At 41.7% G+C, this 21,908-nt stretch overlaps 1 protein-coding gene across 4 annotated transcripts in view; it reads right to left on the bottom strand.

The window, feature by feature from the left end:
- The window catches only part of TBL1X (transducin beta like 1 X-linked), a 226,544-nt gene that overhangs the window by 57,781 nt on the left and 146,855 nt on the right, over positions 1-21,908 (bottom strand). For all 4 annotated transcript variants that reach the window (XM_082448104.1, XM_082448103.1, XM_082448106.1 and 1 more), the window contains exon 3: positions 11,724-11,812. The gene's annotated coding sequence lies outside the window, so the exon portion shown is untranslated. The remainder of the gene's footprint in view (positions 1-11,723; positions 11,813-21,908) is intronic.

Below are 21,908 nucleotides of genomic sequence, written 5' to 3'. Positions count from 1 at the left end.
TCTAAGTAAGGATGCAGCCCAGCCATCACGTGGCTGCAGCCTCTCGAGACCCTGCACAGAGGAGCCCTGCACGTGCCCAGTCTCCTGACCCTGGGAAACTGTGAGAGAATAAACGTGTTGTTTCCAGCTGCTGAATTTGTGGTCATTTGTTATGCAGCAGCAGGTAACTAATACAGTGGCCTCTTGGGGCACTCCAGTTCTCACTTTGTCGTCTTAACAAGATTTTAATTTGTAGTTACCAGAATTTCGTCATGCAAAAATACTTGTTTTCTGCACTTAATTAGGTGGTATTTCTGTACTTTTGTAGACACTGGAAAGAAAATTTGACAGTCAAAATATAAATTTGCCCTGAGATGTCTGCTTGAACTCCGGGGAGTTTACATATAAGATGGCATTAGGAAGATATTTGAGACTAAGTAAAAAGCTATGAAATCAGAGCATACCCAAGTGAAACAATAAAACATTATTCAAGGGACAGACAAATAATAACAAAGATGTGTATGGCAGAATAGCGTAGCTCTAAAGAGACTTTTGATGGTGTTGAGTGGCAGTAATGACGATGACTCAGCTCTCACGAGGAATTCAGTTTTAGGTTCTCGCTACGGTAAACGGTAAATGGTGGCGCCACTGGGACGTGATTAGGTCACGAGGGCTCCCCCCTCACGAATGGGTTAGTGCCCTTATAAAAGAGACCCCAGAGAGTTCTCCCTCTTTCTGCCATGTAAGAACACACTGTTGCACACCTAACAGACTACAGTACAGTGTGAACCTTACACGAAGAGAAGACGGTGGTATCGGGTCCTCACCAGATACCGAATCTGCTGCTGCCTTGATCTTGGACTTCCAGCCTCCAGAACGGTGAGAAATAAATGCTTGCTGTTTAGGTTGTCCAGTTTATGGTATTGTGTTATAGCAGCCTGAATGGACTCAGACACCACCCCCTAACCCCCTTTTCTTTTATTGTCATTTTGAGTACTTGTAAGCAGTGACATCGAATCTAATCTACAGGGTCTCTCAGCCTCAGGGAGCTTGGCTCGCGGCCAGATGATTCTCTGTTACGAGAACAGTCTGCACACTGTAGAATGTTTAGCAGCGTCCCTGGCTTCTTCTCACTAGACGCCAGCACAACCTTCCCTCCATCCCCTACGGTCGTGATGATCAAAAACACCCCCAGACATCGCCAAATATTACAAATTGCTAAACTGCTGCTGGCTGAGAACAACTGTTATACAGGAAAACTAAGCATTTTGTGTTTGAAATGAATTCCATTTATAAAACTGTAAGACAGCGTGGAGCTAGCTCATAGACACTGCTTAATGAAATGGCCATGCTACTAAAAAGGATCCTTTAAAATGCACCATAAGAGCTTGGCTTTTTCAAATAGTCTATGTAAAATCTTTCCACAAAATCACATTTCCATAAGGAAAGTACTGATTTTTGTCTTTCAGCATCCAGATCTTTCCTGTTTCCTAAGGAGAAGGTATTTGGATACATACGGACGATCCCCTGTACCCAGAGCCTGGTCAACATTCCCCACCCCGCAAGTGTCTGTAATACATATTAGAAGTGTCTGCACAAGCGTTAGCACAGGACTCCTGAGCAAGAGAATTTAAGATCCTCACGAGACGGGGAATTATGGACGACTTTTGTTAGTCCGTTCCTCTGTTTTTCTTAATGCATCATCCTTTTTCCCAACTAAGAAAATTTCTGTTTAAGCTCTAGCTCTCTACTTCCTGATCCCAGATTCATCTTCTCTCTGAAATTTTAAGTTAGGATCCAAGGATCAGAATGTTTTCCCCAATATGGTGTTAACTTCTTAAAGGATTTTTGATTTATAAACAGCAGAGGAAAGAAAACAAAAACCATCCCCGGCCTGCGACAGAACCAGGGATGTCATATCACTTGGTCCACAAGAGTGTCATGTGTTTCTACGGACCGGTCCACCTCAACACAGGCACATCTGGAGGTGTTGTGGGTTCAGTCCCAGACCACAGCAATAAAGTGAGTCACAGGATTTTTTTTGGTTCCCCAGTGCATGTAAGAGTTAGGTTTATACTCTACTGTAGTCTATTAAGTGTGCAACAGTATTATGTCTAAAAAAAGCTATATACCCTAATTTAAAAATTTATTGCTAAAAAATGCTAACCAAAATCTGAGCCTTCAGTGAGCTGTAATCTTTTTGCAATAACATCAAAAAACACTGATCACAGATCACCATAACAAATACAGTAATAATGAAAAAGTTTGAAATGGTGCAAGAGCTACCCTCATGTGACATGGAGACACAAAGTAGCAAATGCTGTTGGAAAAATGGCGCCAGTTGATTTGCTCGCTGCAGGGCTGGCACCAACCTTCAATTTTTAAAAAACGCTATGTCTCCGAAGTACAACATGTGACATTTATGAGGTATGATTGTACACATATGAGGTATGCCTATACATGTGTTAATTTTTAAAAACTGATCTAATAATTGGATCAAAGTCCCCCCCACCAATAAAACACCTCTTAAATTAAATGACTTAAACTTCTTAAATGACTATTTCTTCTAAAACCTAACTAGTTCCAAAAAAAGGATTTACAGTGACTAATGAACTAAAATGTGCATATATATTGTGAGACTATTCAATACCCACAGGAGAACATTCTTTAAACTGACCATAAACCACAGCAACATTCAATCCATTCCAACGCTTTGGGTTTGATTACACCAAAATCAAGAGAAGCCAACAATTAACTGGTGTCTACCTGCGATACCCCTGAGCAACGTCCTTGGAGGTGGCTGCTGTCATTTTACTGGGTCAACATCACTATTTTGACTCAAATGAGTAAAACGGCTGATCTTCACCTGGCAAAAACTACTGTTTTAGACAAATTTTGCCAAGATCTACATAAGGTTGGGAAAAAAAGTTACCTATCCTCTTTTCTCCAAGCCAAGAGCTCAATTTCCAGAGAGAGACGTTAGAATAAAATTATGGATTTTTTAAAATCGGGGATTTTCTGTATAATTTCATGTATAATAAATAAACGTGCTGGTATTACAGCGCTATTCAAAGTTCTGCTGGGGCTGGAAGACCTCTCAACCGAGGGTCTGGGGGTCCCTCCCAACGCCGAGTTTCTGGTGTGGGTGGCAGTGAGGACCTTTCGTGCCACGCCTGCCATCTGACCATCCGGGGTGCGGTTTTCTGAGGCAGCCCGTAAGCCAAGGCTGGAGGACGGGCGCCTTGCTCCTCTTCCTTAGGGCACTGGGATTCCGTCTCTAAGAACCGTGCTCCTCGAAGCCCTCCTCGCTATCTCTGCTGCAAGGCGAGCCAGCTCTTAGCGCAGGTGTGAAGCAGCAGCAGGCAAGGCTGTGAGTTCCTAGACGGCGAGCTCGGCCCCGGGCACACCATTCACTCGGGGACGGGCGCGGGCTTCTCTACCCCAGACACAGACACGTGAAATTTACCTCAGTGGCTCAATTCCCAGGTCTGGCGTTTTGTTTTGTTTTGTTTTTTCAATTGTGTTAAAATACGCATACCATATAATTTACCATCGTGACCGTTCTGAAGTGCACAGTCCGCTGGTGGCGTTAAGGACATGCCTGTTCTTGTGCGGCCACCTCCCTACCTACCTCCACAACTTCTTCATCACCGCCAACGACCTCTGTCCCCAGCGAACCCTAACTCCTCGTCACCCCCGCCCCCAGGCCCTGGGAACCACTCTTCTGCCTCCTTTCTGTCTGTCTCTTTGACCCTGAAATGAGAGCCAAGGCTACATCTTGCAGGTGGGAAGGCGGTTTCTGTCAGTTTTGAGGCACGCTGCCCAACTGCAAATACTAGCACAGCCCTGACGCTCGCCGCGGACTTTCTTCAATCACCACCAGGGCCGGACGTTATTTCCTACAAATGCCTCTTCAGAAAGAAACGCTCCGTGACGAGAAGAAGACCGCACAGTGAGAAGCTGCCACTCCTCACGTGAGATGAGCACGGGGACCCCAGTCTCGTGTTTATGTAACCCCGCTGCAAATGGAAACACAGGCAAATGCTTCGTCCTGCTTTTCCCGCACTTGAGATAAATGAGGTACAAAGTGATGACAGAAAAAATGACCGAGCACCTACGATATTCAAGGCACGGTGATGGCAATAGCAGGGATGAAACAAATTCAGATGCATGCACACACACACGCGCGCATGCGCGCACACACACACACACACGCCCCTTCCTTGAAGCTGTTAGCAAGATGTCTATGCAAATAACAAAAAGCTCCTGTAGTTAAAGCCCCGCGCCTATACCATAAGGTACTAAGAGGCGCAGCAGCAGGGTTCCAGGGAAGGCTAGGTCAGGGAAGAGGGAGGAAGGTCTGGAAGAGGGAGAAGGTGAATCCTTGACTGACGGACACAAGATCTGGCGGAGAAGTATGAAAAAGGCAGGAAAGGAAAGAGGTAGGGGTGTGTGTGTGTGTGTGTGTGTGTGGCGCTAGGTAACCTTCAAGGACGTACCAAGTGCTCCCCGGGACCCAGGGCAGGAAGATGGCCCTCTGTGCCGTCACCACAGACTGTGAGGTGGGGGAGAAGTTGGCCTGTGTCCTTTCTGCCAGGGACGATTTTTGTGGGCACACGATGTGGAGCTCGAAACGCCTGTACTGGCTGCAATAAAGTTGGGGTACACCAGGGCGATGGTTCCAATGTCCACGGACTTGCTGGCTAGAGGTAAGGGAACTAACGTCCTGAGAGCCACAGAGAAGAGCACAAAACGTAGGACTCGGGGGCCTCGCGGCTCAGAGCCGAGTGGCCTGATTCCTAATCCTACCTCCATCCCTTTCTAGCTGTGGACTGCGGGGCGAGTCACGCGGCTCAGTCTTCTCTTCTCCAAATTGAGGCTCATGAGAGCTGTTACTCCCGGCAGCGGCGGTGAGGACGCAAAGCTTTTATACAAACTCCCAAGTCAGGGCCCCGTGCACAGGAGAGAGGCAGGACGCCTATTTCTCCCACTCGGCTACCTGCGAGCGCCCCAAAGCAAAGAGCCCCCCGCAAGGGCCCGAGGAACACAGCACCCTTGCCAAAGTGATTCAGAGCTGGCAACGGGTGACGCGTACACAGGCCAGCGGCAGGTCGAGAGCCCGTCCGAGAAAGCACCTTCCTCCACACTCGGCCCGGCACTTCTACCACGGAGACCCGGAGGGCCGGCTCTCACTTCAGCACCTCGCCGGTTTCCGGAGCGGCAGCCGTGGCCAGCTCAAGTCCTGACGACTCCCGTGGATGCCTTCCAACCTCCCCAGCTCTAGAATAAAGGAGAGCTTTTTCAGCACCGGTAGATCCTCCTCGGCCTCCAAAAGAAGGAAAAAAATTAAAAAGCGTTCTTAATTACTGCAATTGTGTTTATTCTCTTGCCTGACCCAGTTTTGATTCGAGGCACCTCCAGTTAGGTTGATTTGAGGTCTTTGGCGTTGTGACTGTGCAAAAAAGAAATAACCGCCCTCACTGCGAGGTAAAGGTACACATTCCCTCACTCACATTCCCTCTGTTCTGCTTACAGAAGGAGGAAAAATTAGTGCGGACTGATGACATCCCTGGAGTCCCCCCGCTAAAGATGAGTACTCCAACATAAATCATAATTTGGGGTTAAATCCATCAGGAAGCTAAAGGGAAGATGATTTATCCGTATTATTTATCGTATTCTCCTTTTCACGATTTAATTCCAAGGCGGCAAAAGCTCCTATGAATCACAGTCCTGTGCACCAAACAGTTCAAAATTCAGCTGCAGGAGAAATGGTGTCTGAGGGTGTCGTTGTACTGAGTATGCACTTACGGTATTTAATATGCTCTCGTGCTCTGGGAAGGGAGAGGACTGCCCCCAAACAACACAATCTTAACGGCTCTTTAATTATCTTAAAGGATAGAATCACAAGGGAGCTACTTGAGAGTTGGCTCTGCCAGATGAAGACAGAAAGGGCAAGCGCGCTCCCTGCCAACAGGAGGGGAGCCTGGGTCGGAAACAGTGAAGTCAGCACACAGTGGTTAGAGGGCGGGGAGCGTGGTGCTCGGCGGATATCACTGGTGGCACAAGCTTCTCTTTTCACAATCTGTGCCGTTATGAAATGCTCTCTTAAAACCCTTTAAGGCAGGGACGGAAGAAAATTTGTCTCATGTCTTGTCTCTGCTATTAGTCTGCTGGCTTTCACGCTGGAAGAATCCATCCCTTAAAGTAATCTTCTGGACAAGGCTCAGGGCGCTTTGGGACTTGATTCCATGCAGACTGAGGACGGAGAAGAGCCAGAGCAGCTGGAAAATCTGCTAGAAATTACCTCATCGTAACAAGGCACTTTTTTTCTCTCCGCATTTCACAAATTCTCTGCTGAATGGAATGTAGCGGGTCTTACCTCCCTGCTTGCTTTATCCATAATGTTTTTCTCTCTTCAAACGGAGTTTCCCAGTGGTCAGTTTAAGATGAAAAGTTTAATTTACGCATCAACATTTACATATAAATCCTTTTGTACAATCTTGATGGGGACCAGCTTATTGTGGAGATGAAGCAGGCTTGTTTTATACATTGCATACCTGTTCTTCCGGCAAAATTGTAACGAAGCCGGTATGTACCCACTGAAACTACTGAAACCTATTTTGTTGTCCAATGACAGTATAAGTGTGATTCAATAAATTAAGGCACTTACAGTTGGACCCCAATTATAGGAGAATATATACAGAAAAGATTGGGCGGGGAACAGGAAAATGTTAACAGTGGTTTCACCTTTTTTTTTTTTAAATAGACATATCTTCATTCACCAATGAGTATGTCTATTATTTTACAGTAAGGAAAAAAAAATCCCCCCAAAGGTAAGATTTTTCACTAATTTTACAGTTATATTTACTTACTTGGGAGTCAAATGGTCCAAAATTATAATCAAAGAACTAGTATTTTATTACCAGAATTCACATGCCTAGCAGTGGCATTGCCATTTAAATATAAGAATGAACTAGTAGTAGTAAGTAAGTAGTAGTAAGTAGTAAGATGCAGTCCTCAAAAGGATTTTCATGACGAGAGAAAATGTCCATGATAGGGCGATACATGAAAAAAATAGGTTTCAAGATGGAATGTGCATGTTGCTAAATTTCATTTTGTACACACACACAAGAGATACCCTCTAAAATATAAAAAATATAATAAAATACACCCATCTCTCCAGGGGTGGGATCATGCTGGAATTTTATCTGTGTATGTGTGCGTGCCTTTCTGTAGTTTCCAAATTTTCTCCTACGAACGTGAACTGTTTTCATATTCATTAAAATGTAATTAAAATCTGGCAGTGTCTTCAGAAATCATCACTATGAGAGCAACCCAGCTAAGTAGGAAATAAAGCCGCAGGGTTGAGAGAGCAGAGAGGAGGGAGTCTTCTTGGGTTACAAAAATAATGCTGCGGTTCACAAAATCGAAAACATGCCCTGGGTGAGGCATTCAGACAGGGTCCTTTCTGTGCCTGGCTGCCCTTCTGGGTTAATTAACGGCTGGCTGGGGCCTTCCATCCCAACCCTGTGTGCAGAGCCGTGAAGGATGCTGACGCGACAAGAGAGACGTCCCGTCCTGGAGTTACCGCCAAGACCATGTGTGCATCTCCAAAGCGGCCACCGGGTCCTCTCGCAAACCCTCTGAGCCGCAAACCCTACCCACCCTACACTTCTCTGCCTGATCGGGAGGCAGACCCAGGAGGAAGCCTTCCTAAAAAATGTTCCACCCAGTAACAGCAAACCACTGCTAAGAAAGTCTGCATCACGGAGCCAGACGATGCACGTAAGACCAACAGCACAGTTACCGTTTTACAGTCTTCTCCTCTACACAGTGAAATGCCAGTTCAGGTACCCAAGGTTTCAAAGCAAAGTGCCTTGGGAGACACAGACAGCTGCTGCTTCCACATAATAGTCTGCCTTCTTTTTCTAATGACTTTGGTCTTGTAAGCTAATGCTTCTGATTAATCTGTAAATTAACGTACAGATTTTAATTATCTCTAAGACTGAGAGGCTGGAATCGGATTCTTTACAATGTGCACTAGGCCCTCAGGCAAATTTCAGGAATATGTACGGCTGGTTATGAAACCTCTAAGACACTGTGATTTTCACCCACATACGCAGGACTTATCTGGGCCCTGATGATTCCCTTTTCTGCAGTAGGTGGAGTCAAAAGTGAGGTCATTTACTCATATAAGGTGACCTCCAAAGTTCTGAAAAATAAACCCTGTGGTTTTCTCCGTAGATTATTAAGGCGGGCGATGCTTTGCCCTTTGAGGTAGCCTGCATCTCAAAAATCTTGGTGTTAAAGTGTATTTTGATGCTTCCATTTAAATGACAACAACAAAAAAAAACGTTTTAAAAGAAAAATACTTGAAGCATCATGAACCCAAGTATCTGCTGAGAGTTCAATGAGCCTCATGTTATGAGGCAAACGCAGGAACTCAGTCTTGTAGTCAAATGCTCAGCATCTTAAACTTCCACAGCCACAAAACCATTAAGATTAAAACACAAAATGAAGTAGTGACAGTAGCAGCGAGTCGGGTTCGTCAATCTCAGTACTCCGGACCTTTGGGACCACATAAATCTCTGGGATGGGCTGCCCTGTGCGCCGGGGGATGTAAAGCAGCAACCCTGGTCTCCCCCCACTAGATGCCAGTAGCACTCAACCTCCCTGAAAAGTGTCTCCAGACGTGATCAAGTGTCCCCTGGGGAGGGGCGGGGAACTGCCTAGCACTGAGAACATCTGAGTGGGGGCGGTTACACAAGTCCAGAGCCGCTCTTCACATGGAAGGCCCTCAAATTCCTAAAAGTCTTGATTCCCTGAGAATCTGCAGTGCTTTCGCCGAGTAACCACAACTTGGATGCTGTCCTAAGCACACCACAGACCTTGCAGAGCTGCACCTCGGATGTCCTCCAGCTCAAAGGCTGCAGTCAGAAGAGGGAGAAATAGAACAGGTGTGTTGCTCTAGGTCAAGGTGGGCACACTGTGGCCCACAGGCCAATTCGCACCTGCAGCTGCATCCTGCAAAGACCGTGAGGTATCGATAGCTTTTACATTTTTAAAATGGGTGAAAAGGAAATCAAAACAAAGCTATTTTGCCACCCATGAAACTGACATGACATTCAATTTCCAGCGTCCATCAGTGAAGTTTTGTTGGCACTCAGCCACATTTGTTCATCTGTGTAAGATCGGTAGCTGCTTCACACGACAAGGGCAGAACTGAGCGGCTGCAACACAGACCACTGGCCCACGAAGCCTCAACTATCTACTCTCTGGCCCTGGACAGAAAAGGTCTGCCAACCTCGCTCTCCTGAAGATTTTCCCCCTTCTACATTACAGCACACCTGCCTTGTCGCTTCCCAGCCTGAAATCCTCCTGTCTGAGAACCTGAAGGTTATGCCCCAAAAGGTAGATGTTCCTGGTGAACACACCAACCGCTGTGAAATGAAGAGCCAAGAAAACACCACAGCCACGGTCTGCTGTGAATGGCTTTCCAAGGAGGCACCTGCTGAAACCAGGTAAGTCTAAGGGGAACAGATATTAGCCCTCACTTTCTGACGCACAGCACCCAACACAGAGGGCAAGGGCATGTGGTTTATACAGATGAGTTGCAAGCTCGTGTATGCACCATGGGTACTGTGGTAGGTAAGCAACAGCGTGTCATTTCCCAGCACGATCCCAAATGACCATCTGCACGTATAAACTGCGCAAGGAGTTAACAAAGGCTACAGAAATTTCCAGAGTCATCTATAAAGCTAAACAGCAATGCCTCACACACAGCAGGAAGTCAGCGTGTGCTCAATTTAAGCAAAGCTTACGTTCCCTAAATACTGAATTAATACACAATCGAAACACTGATGAGCAACAGACCTCCTCTCTCTCCTCTTCCCTCTGACATTTAAAATATGGTTCAACTGCATTTCAAAAAATACTGACTGATGGTGCAGCCACTTTGGAAAAGTTGGACAGTTCTTCAAAATGTTAAACAGAGTTACCATAACAACCTAGCAATTCTACTGCCAGGTATATACCCAAGAGGCATGAAGGTATACGTCCACACAAAACTGGTACACGAATGTTCATGGCAGCATTATTCATACCACTCAATAGAAGTAAATACAACTCAAATGTCCGTCAACTGATGAATGGATAAACACAATGTGGTATATCCATACAATGGAATATTATTTGGCCATAAAAAAGAATTCATGTTACAACATGGATGTCAACATCTGATGTCACAGACTCAATTAACCTTTTATAATTTTTTATTTTTTAAAACAAACTACACTTATCAAATATTTAAGTAAAATACTGAAATTCTAATACAGTTAAACCTGTAACAACATGGGGGTTAGGGGGATTGGCCCCTGTGCAGTTGAACACCCACTGATAACTTTACAGTTGGCCCTCTGTGTCCATGATTCCTCATCTGTGGATTCAACCATGGACTGTATACAGTAGCCCATGGTTTATTGAAAAAAAATCCATGTATAAGTGGACCCGTGAAGTTCAAACCCAGTCAAGGGTCAACTGTACATATGTACCTTGCTATAAATTTGGCTTTAAACAAAAATACTTCAATAAGACTTTTTTTTAACATCGTTATTGGAGTATAATTGCTTTACAATGGTGTGTTGGTTTCTGCTTTATAACAAAGTGAATCAGCTATACATATACATATATCCCCACATCTCCTCCCTCTTGCATCTCCCTCCCATCCTCCCTATCCCACCCCTCTAAGAATCTTACTTTGGTTAAATCTGCGTCTATCATTTTAGTTCTGATTGGTTCCTTTAAAACAATAAAGCAAAAATCTTCCCCAAATTTCCATCTTGATGTTTTTAAAATTACAAAAGTTCTATCTGTTTTTTAATTTAAAAAAGAAAAGAACTAGAAAACACAAAACAGTAAATGATAAAATCAAACCCTAAAATCCCACCTACCAAAAGATAACAGCACTTTTTCTTGGTAGCGGATGGGGGAGGGGAGCCATCAGTTTTAGTTTGGGATGTGGCTTCAACTCTTGATTTTTTTTTTTTTTTTTTTTTTTTTTTTGGCCATGCAGCTTGCAGGATCTTAGTTCCCCAACCAGGGATCAAACCCATGCCCCCTGTAATGGAAGTGTGAAGTCCCAACAACCACTGGACCGCCAGGGAACTCCCTGGGCTTCAACTCTTGATGCCTGTGCATCTACGATTATTTGGTTTGCTCTTCTGGATACCTTATCCTCTCACTAGATCTATAAATAGTAAGCTACATTGTTTTTCTAAGAAGTTTCAAGGTTAAGTAGTAAGTCAATTTGCAGACAGACACAAATCATATTAAGAAACTAATAAAGCATAGCATTAAGATACAGGGGTCAACTAAGATCTAGACTCATGTGCCCAATTATAATTAATTTTGCAGCTTAATTTTAATTCACAGTGTTGACAAGAGGGAATGATTTTAGAAAGTGTCATCTGCTTCTGGTAAGACCCAGAAAAGTTTATAATAGCTGGTTCAGTATCCACAATTCTTAGAAGGCAATAAAAAGGCCAATCTGTCATGTAGAATGGACCAGATAGCCCATGATTATTTAATGATGCTCTATCTACTACCTTCAACTTCAGCAAGGAGAAAGACCTCAGACTCCTTCTAAAGAAAGCATTTTAAAACAGAAGGTGTTCAGTTTTGGCAAAATGCAGTTCTGCTTCAAACGAATTTCAGGTAAGAGACCAAGATCAACGGCAGGCGTTTACCTTTAGGCTGACTTCATGTGTAGACCTTTGAACCAGTGGGCTCTCCAGCATCCGATCATATAAAACACCAAGTGTCTGCTGGGACCTGCCTGGTGAGAAACAGAGAGATTTGAAAAACAACAACAACAACAACAAAAAACACCTTACCATTCTTTGGGAATTGTTCACCTTTGACTTGTCCTATTCTTGTTTTTCTTTTTCATCCCAACTCAAACTTAACACATTTTACTATTTCATAATCTCTGTCTTAAAACTTTAACACAAACTATGCAGTTTTATTTGCAGTGTGAAAAAGGAGAAATTAAAACGGCCAGTCAGTATTATGGTACATGTAGAGATTTGTAAGGAAAAAGCCTCAAAGTAAATAAAATTGATTTTAGCTCAGATATTGTTCCTGCTATCATTCAATGATAATTAATGCCCACTTGAAATTTCTTTGTTTCAGGGACCGTATCACACACAACCAATAAATTAAACTGTACACACCCTTAAGAGAAGAAAAGAGGCTCCAGACATCTTTTCTGACATTATAGACATTGCTTGGGCAAATGTTTACAATAATCACGGCATGCATGTTTGTGTGCAGATATCCACTCTTTTATGTGCTCAAAAAAACACAGAAACATTAGAATCTTTTTTTCCTTTTTTGGCTTCCCTAAAATAAAGCGAAAGCAAGCACTGACTCTCAACTTTGCCATTATTGTTTTCCTACATTTTCATTTCACAGGGGTTCCACTTGCATGGATTTCTGAAGAAGCCAGGGGTATATCTCATAAGATAATCCTTCATATAAAAAACTCATTTTTATTTTTCAGTCAGTATAAACACTAAGCAGTCAACTAGGATCTACTTAATGATATTTACCTTCTTCCTCATAAACTGTCTTCAGTTGTGAGTGAATCCAGTCTCCTACAGGGTTTAAATTATCTACAAGCTCAAGAACTAAGGAAATTAAATGCCTGTCGTTTTCTCTAAATTCTTATTCAATAGTCTTAAGTGATAATAAAAAGGTGCCAGGTTTAATATAATTCAAATCCATAAGTGAGGCTATGAATGAAGGTGTTTCTTATTAGTGAATTTATACAGAACCTCTTGAAATGTTTTAAGGAAATTCAAGTAAATTACTCCCACTGAGTCATGTTTATAGTTACACTGTTCAAAGAAAGGAGATTAAAAGGATTCTACAAGCAGGTTCATAGGCCCTTAAGTTTCATTACAGTACATTTTTAAACAACATAAGGATATATAAGATAAAACCAGGAAAACTGAAAAAATCTACCACTGAAGGAAAATAATAAGATTTAAACAAAATTCCTCTATAGCTCTTTGAATAGAAATTAAAGGGCACCAGACTGAAGCAGGCACAAGGGAATATTGACTTTGCTTATAAAATAAAAATACATTTCATTATGAAAAAAATTCGGTAGTGGAGATGAAATAGGACGATACTCCTTAGAGTAACCTGAAGCAGACAGCAAATTATTTTCAGGATTGGGTTGTAAACCCAAAATAGCCTTATGATGAAACTGCTAAATACCATAAAGTATCAAAATATGAGCAGATGTCACCACAATAAGCCCCAAACTGCTTGAAAATTAAAACATTAAAATCCATAATAATTCAATTAAGTAATTAATATATAAACAGCTCTCATTACAAGCTGTTCAGGAAAAAGCTTTAGTATCAAATTCCTATTCTCTGGTCCAAAACAGATGGTAACTCACAAATTGAAGGTTATCTTTGATATAAGTCGTTAAATTCAATACATGTAATTAACATCATCTGTGTGTTATAAACACAAAAAATGTGAAATATGACTGGTTAATGACATTCTGGTTATGCAACATGTCATAGTTAATTAGTTTATTACTAGAAATAATAAGTTAAAGTGAGAAACCTGACCTTCCAATCCCTGGTCAGTCCTGATTTTCCCATTATTAACACCTAAATAGAACCACTATCAATAAACAGTGCTGGCAAAAATTTACGTGCTGAAAAAGATTTGTGTGAAATGCAAATGTTTTTTTAAAAAATATTTATTTATTTATTTGGCTGTGCCAGGTCTTAGTTGTGGCACATGGGATCTTCGTTGCGGCATGCAGGATCTTCGTTGCAGCATGCGGAATCTTTAGTCGCGGCATGCGAACTCTTAGTTGCAGCATGTGGGATCTAGTTCCCTGACCAGGGATCAAACCCAGGGCTCCTGCATTGGGAGCACGGAGTCTTAGCCACTGGACCACCAGGGAAGTTCCCCCCGCCCTTTTTTTAAGTCTTTATTGAATTTGTTACAATATTGCTTCTGTTTTATGTTTTGGTTTTTTGGCTGCCAGGCATGAGGGATCTCAGCTCCCTGACCAGGGGTCGAACCCGCACCCCCTATATTGGAAGGCAAAGTCTTAACCACTGGACCGCCAGGGAAGTCTGAAACGCAAAAATGATTTTAACAAATGCAATATATTCTTTATTCTCAAAGGTAGTAATAAATATAAAAAGGACTCATTTTCTAGTTGCTGTCAGTTCTTGGCATGGAATGGTGTAGACAATAACTAATAGTCCTTCCACACAGGTGGTGTAAAGCCTTTAGTATATTCACAATGCTGTGCAATCATCCCCTATGTCAAGTCTCAAAACATTTACATCACCCCAAAAGGAAACCTTGGGCCCATTAAGTGGTCAGTCCTCAATCCCCCTCCCCCCTCCCCCAGCCCAGGCAACCACCAGCCTGCTTTCTGTCTCTGCAGATTTGCCTGTTCTGGACATTTCATATAAATGGAATCATACAATACCTTCTTTGTGTCTGGCTTCTTTCACTTAGCATAATGTTTTCAAGGTTCATCCACAATGTAGCATGTATCAGTACTTCATTCCTTTGTATGGCTGAATACTATCCTATTGAATGCATGGACTGCCTTTTGTGTACCTTTCCATCCACCAGTTGATGAGCATTTGGCTACTGTGAATACTGCTGTTAGGAACACTGATATCCAGGAATGTGTTCGAGCCCGTTTTCCATCCCTTGGGTATGTATTGTTCTACATAATTTTGCCAGAGACAAGGAATAGTGCAGTGTCGCTCTCCTTGGGGCAAACCAAATTACTCTTCCACTCAGAAGCTTTGCAAAGTCCATCAGGGCAACCAGAGGTGCTGGATTGGTTTTGTTCTGCCTGCAGCCCTGGCTATCATTCTAAATCCTTCTCCCTCCCCTGAGGTAGTCAGGCTCCAAAGTTTTGAGTTGGGAATTGCTTGCACTTCTGGTTTCTCAGGACCCCTTGAGTTGACTCTGGCTATCCAGGTACCTTCTCACACTGATATCTGATATGTAACCCCTAATAGAAGCATGGAACTATCATGGTGTGTCCTATTTTAACGCAGTGGTTTTCAACCAGGGATGGCTGTGCTCTCTGCCCCAGGGGACTGTAGGATATTAGACAATATCTGGAGACATCTTTCGGTCATCACAAGTGGAGGAGGGGAGCTACTGGCGCCTAGTGGGTAGAGACCAGGAATAGTGCTAAGCATCTACAACTCACAGAACAGCCTCCCTGCACGGAAGACTGATCAGCCCCCAAATGCCAATAATGCCAAGAAACTTTATTTTAACAGAACAGATTTTAGACTCACTAAGTTCATCTCTTTATGACTTCTGCCTGATTCTTACTGTGAAATATTAGAAGGTGAAGCAACAGTTTCACACAGGGCTTATATTCCAAAATAATTATCTAGGGGATATTTTCATAGATTGTCATAATGCTTCCTTCTTGGTTGCCCAAATCTGTGGAACAAAACAAATAGTCCATATGGCTCACTAAGTGAAAATTCAGGATAAAGCTACATTTTTATTGATCATAAATGAAATGCTTAACTATATACATATTGATTATATCTCCTGATAAAAGTGAATCAAATGTGTACAATTAAATTCCTTTAACTGCTGGTGGAGAGGTCAGCATGGAGCAGAACTGAGGCCTGCAGCCAGCAGCCAGCACCACATTCCAGCCACATGAGAGCCACCATCGCACTGGATCATCTAGTACCAATCAGACCATCAAGTGCCTGCAGCTCCGGTTGATGTCTTGACTGCAATTTCAAAGAGTCCTCTACCAGAACCACCCTGCTAAGTCACCACAGCATTCCTGACCCTCAGAATCTAACACACCATGAAGGACAGGTGGGAAAGATACCTGGGGCAGCAGGCCTTTTCAGCAATTGTCTCTACATCATCATCCATAAAATGGGGACAATGACATGCACAGCTGCTACCAGGAAAGCCTAGAACCACAGGAACTTGGAAGCCAAGCAAATGGAGCTTTCAAAGAAGTAGGAGAGAGCTTCCCAAAGCATGTTCTTCAGAATGATGTTTTCCAGATTGTTAGTATGTGTTTAGTATCACCACATGAAAAACAGTTCTGTGATTCAATTTTCCACGTTCAACAGGATTGGTAACCCTGGGTTAAAGTTATTGAAAAACAATAAAAAGGAGCACCTAAATACATAAAACAAATACTAACAAACATAAAGGGAGAAATTGATGGGAATACAATAATAGTAGGAGACTTTAACACCCCAATGATATCAATGGACAGATCTTCCAGACAGAAAATCAATAAGGCAACAGAGATCCTAAACAATAGAACAATTAGACAAAGATTGATATTTTCAGGACATTACATCCAAAAAAACCCCAGAATACACATTCTTTTCAAGTGCACATGGAACATTCTCTAGGACAGACCGCATACTAGGACACAAAACAAGCCTCAACAAATTTAAGGTGAATAGAAATTATTTCAAGCATCTTTTCTGACCACAACAGCATGAAACTAGAATTGAACCACAGAAACCAAAATGAGGAAAAAACGATTACATGGAGACTAAACATGCTACTAAAAAAACCAATGGGTCAACGATGAAATCAAAGAGGAAATTAAAAAATACCTTGCGACAAATGACAACGAAAACATAACCACACAAAATCTTGGGGATGCTGCAAAAGAAATCCTAAGAGGGAAGTTCACAGCAATACAGGCCTTCCTCAAAAAGTAAGGAAAAAATCTCAGATAAACAACCTAACCTACCACCTAAAAGAATTAGAAAAAGAAGAACAAACAAAACCTAAAGTCAGCAGAAAGAAGGAAATAATAAAGATCAGAGAGGAAATAAATAAAATAGAGATTTATAAAACAATAGAAAAACTCAATAAAACCAAAAACTGGTTTTTTGAAAGGGTAAACAAAAATCAACAAACCTCTGGCCAGGCTCACCAAGAAGAAAAAAGAGAGGACCCAAATAAACAAAATAAGAAATGAGAGAGGAGAAATAACATCTGATATTGCAGAAATTTAAAAAAAAACACAAGAGAACACTATGAACAATTATATGCCAACAAATTGGACAACCTAGAAGAAATGGACAAGTCTCTAGAAACATACAGTCCGCCAAAACTAAATCAAGAAGAAATAGATATTTTTACAGACCAGTCACCAGAAGTGAAATAGAATCTATAATTTTAAAAAAGTTCCCTGCAAACAAATTCCAGGACCGAATGGCTTCACTGGGGAATTCTACCAAACATACAAAGAAAAACTTATACCGATCTTTTTCAAACTCTTCCAAGAGGGTGAAGAGGAAGAAACACTCCTGAAGACATTCTATGAAGTCACCATCACCCTGATACCAAAACCAGACAAAGACACTACCAAAAAAGAAAATTACAGGCCAATATCTTCAATGAATATGGATGCAAAAATTCTCAACAAAATGTTAGCAAACCGAATTCAACAACACATAAAAAAAATCATATACCATAATCAAGTTGGATTCATCCCAGGGTCACAAGGATGGTTCAACATACACAAATCAATCAATGTGATACATCACATCAAGAAAAGACAAAAACCACATGATCATCTCTATAGATGCAGAATAAGCATTTGACAAAATTCAACATCCATTCATGATAAAAACCCTTACCAAAGTGGGTAAAGAGGGAACATATCAACATAATAAAAGCTATTTATGACAAACCCACAGCCAACATAATATTCAATGGTGAAAAGCTAGAAGTCTTTCTGCTAATATCTGTAACAAGGATGCCGACTCTACCACATCTATTCAACATAGTACTGGAAGTCCTAGCCACAGCAATCCGACAAGAAAAAGAAACAAAAGGTATCCAAATTGCAAGGGAAGAGATTAAATTATCATTACATGCAGATGACATGATATTATATATAGAAAACCCTAAAGACTCCATGCAAAAACTACTAGAACTGATAAAGGAATTCAGCAAGGTAGCAGGATAGAAGATTAACATACAGAAATCTGTTGCACTTCTTTACACTAACAATGACATATAAGAAAGGGAAAGTAAAAAAAAAGAAATAAATAAAAATAAACCAAAAAAATAAACAATCCCTTTTAAATCGCCTCAAAAATAATATTTAGGAATAAACCTGATCAAGTAGGTAAAAGACTTATATGCTGAGAACTATAAACCACTGATAAAGGAAACTGAAGATGATTCTGAGAAACAGAAAGACATCCCATGCTCTTGGATTGGAAGAATTAATACTGTTAAAAGGCAATACTAGGGCTTCCCTTGTGGTGCAGTGGTTGAGAATCTGCCTGCCAATGCAGGGGACACGGGTTCGAGCCCTGGTCTGGGAAGATCCCACATGCCGCGGAGCAACTGGGCCCGTGAGGCACAACTACTGAGCCTGCACGTCTGGAGCCTGTGCTCCACAACAAGAGAGGCCGCGATAGTGAGAGGCCCACGCACCGCGATGAAGAGTTGCCCCCGCTCGCCGCAACTAGAGGAAGCCCTCGCACAGAAACAAAGACCCAACACAACCAAAAATAAATAAATAAATAAATTTATTTAAAAAAAAAAAAAGGCAATACTACAGATTACCCAAAGCAATACTATGGATTACTACCCAAAGCAATCTACAGATTTAATGTGATCCCTATAAAAGTACCCATGACATTTTTCACAGTAGTAGAACACATAATCCAAAAATTTATATGAAACCGTAAAAGACCCAGAATTGCCAAAGCAATCCTGAGGGGAAAAAAAAAAAAAAAAAAAAAGGAGGCAGAACCCTCCCAGACTTTAGGCAATACTACAAAGCTACAGTAATCAAAACAGTGTGGTACTGATACAAAAACAGACATACAGATCAATGGAACAGAACTGAGAGCCCAGAAATAAACCCACACAGCTACAGTCAATTAATCTTCGACAAAAGTGGCAAGAATATACAATGGAGAAAAGACAGTCTCTTCAGCAAGTCGTGCTGGGAAAGTTGGACAGCCACATGTAAATCAAGGAAGTTAGAACACACCATCACACCATACACAAAAATAAACTCAAAATGCCTTAAAGAATTAAATATAAGACATGATACCATAAAACTCCTAAAAGAGAGCATAGGCAAAAAATTCTCTGACATAAATCATACCACTGTTGCCTTAGTTCAGTCTCCCAAGGCAATAGAAATAAAAACAAAAATAAACAAATGGGACCTAATCAAACTTATAAGCTTTTGCACAGCAAAGGAAACCATAAACAAAACAAAAAGACAACCTATGGGCTGGGAGAAAATATCTGCAAATGATGCAACTGGCAAGGGCTTAATTTCCAAAATACACAAACAGCTCATACAGCTCAATAAAAAAAAACACAACTTCATCAAAAAGTGGGTGGAAGACCTAAATAGACATTTCTCCAAAGAAGACATACATATGGCCGATAAGCACATGAAAAGATGCTCAACATCACTATTAGAGATATACAAATCAAAACTATAATGAGGAATCACCTCACACAGATCAGGATGGCCCTCATTAAAATGTCTACAAATAATGAATGCTGGCAAGGGTGTGGAGAAAAGGGAACCCCCCTACACTGTTGGTGGGAATGTAAATTGGTGCAGCATCTATGGAAAACAGTATGAAGATTCCTTAAAAAACTAAAAATAGAGTTACCACATGATAAAGCAATCCTACTCCTGGCATATATCTGCAAAAAAGGCTAATTCAAAAAGATAAATGCAACCCAATGTTCACAGCAGCACTATTTACAATAAATAGCCAAGACATGGAAGCAACCTAAGTGTCCATCAACAGATGAACGGATAAAGAAGGTGTGGTACACACACACACACACACACACACACACACACACACACACTGGAATATTACTCAGACATAAAAAAGAACGAAATAATGCTATTTACAACAACATGGATGGACCTAGAGATTATCATACGAAGTAAATTAAGTCAGACAGAGGAAGACAAATATCATATACCACTTATATGTGGAATCTAAACTATTATACAAATAAACTCATTTACAAAACAGAAACAGACTCACAGACGTAGAAAACAAACTTATGGTTACCAAAGGGGATTTGGCAGGCACAGGGTTCGGGGGGAGATAAATTAGGACTTTGTGATTAGCAAATACACATTACTATATATAAAACAGATAAACAACAAGGTCCTTCTACAAAGTACAGGGAACTATATTCAATGTCCTATAATAAACTATAATGGAAAAGAAAAAAACAATAAAAACAGTTTACACATAATTGCATCTATTATCCGCCTGGCTCTGTTCTAAGTGCTGTAAGTTATGTGATCCTTTTAATAAACAATGAAAGAATCCTTCCTACCAGAATCTCACAATGTGTTTTCAATGATATACCCAGGAACCACCACTAACAGTGTCATACCAGGGGTTCACATACACTAAATTATCTCCCTCCTGTTATGATTTTCTCATGGCTCTGAACCGTAGGCAGCAGAAATTTTGTGAACCACCTTCCTCATCTGGCTCTTCCATGTACCCAGGTATCCACCTAGATAATGACACTCCATGTACAATATGCTATGGTTTGGCCAACTCTCCCAAATTTCCTACTTTTCAGAAATATGCTGAAATTTTAAAGACAACTTTCTGATTGACTTTGAATACATCAGTTGCTAGACAGTCCAATAAAGGGAGGTTCTGCTGTTGGAAGACTGTAGGTTCCCCAAGAGAATATAAAACCAACGTGCATTTCTTTAGACTTTGGAAGCTTGAAATCTAAAGATGACAGTACTTGACGAAAATGAATGCAAGTGTGCCAAGCTGGTAATGACTTACAAAAATAAATGTTACTTTTAATATCATAATAGTGTCAAGAAGTAGGACACTTCTAGATGAGCCTTTATCCATTGGGAATTAAAATCAGGCCATCATCCTCATTTCTCTTTTCACTCACCGAACTAGGAAAATGGGTAGTGTGAGGTGAAAGGTCACAGTGCATTAATCATCTCATTTCTTATCATCTCATCTTTTTTAAAAAATCTATTTTTGGAATACCCTTTATTTAGGTGGATTATTTATTTTTTTGCCACTATGGTTAAGAGTGCACCCTTCTCGTAAACTCGAAGAGACAACACTAAAGGGATCCCTTCTCTGTTAAAGTTCTATTTATGACACAGAAAAAATGTTTTGAATTTTTTCTTAATGATAAATACTAATTTTGTGCATAAATTCCAAAGGCCTAACCTTTAATATTCTTTAAGAATAAGCATATACACCATAAAAACAACAGAAAGCTATAAATTAAAACCAAATAACATCCTAAAAGATCTTCCTTTTAAAAAGCCTGCATGGGGCTTCCCTGGTGGCGCAGTGGTTGAGAGTCTGCTTGCTAGTGCAGGGGACACGGGTTCGAGCCCCGGTCCGGAAAGATCCCACATGCCGCGGAGCAACTGGGCCCGTGAGCCACAATTACTGAGCCTGCGCGTCTGGAGCCTGTGCTCCGCAACAACAGAGGCCGCGATAGTGAGAGGCCCGCGCACCGCGATGAAGGGTGGCCCCCGCTTGCCACAACTAGAGAAAGCCCTCGCACAGAAACGAAGACCCAACACAGCCATAAATAAATAAATAAATTTAAAAAGCCTGCATGGTCGGGCTTCCCTGGTGGCGCAGTGGTTAAGAATCTGCCTGCCAATGCAGGGGACACGGGTTCGAGCCCTGGTTCGGGAAGATCCCCCATGCCGCGGAGCAACTAAGCCCGTGCGCCACAACTACTGAGCCTGCGTGCCACACTACTGAAGCCCACGCGCCTAGAGCCTATGCTCCGCAACAAGAAGCCCGCGCACCGCAACGAAGAGTAGCCCCCACTCGCCG

This window comes from Balaenoptera physalus, assembly GCF_965194825.1.
Source record: "Balaenoptera physalus genome assembly, chromosome: Y".
NCBI lineage: Eukaryota > Metazoa > Chordata > Mammalia > Artiodactyla > Balaenopteridae > Balaenoptera > Balaenoptera physalus.
Note: the sequence above shows the minus strand (reverse complement) of the source record. Positions and strands in the feature narration are given on the sequence as shown.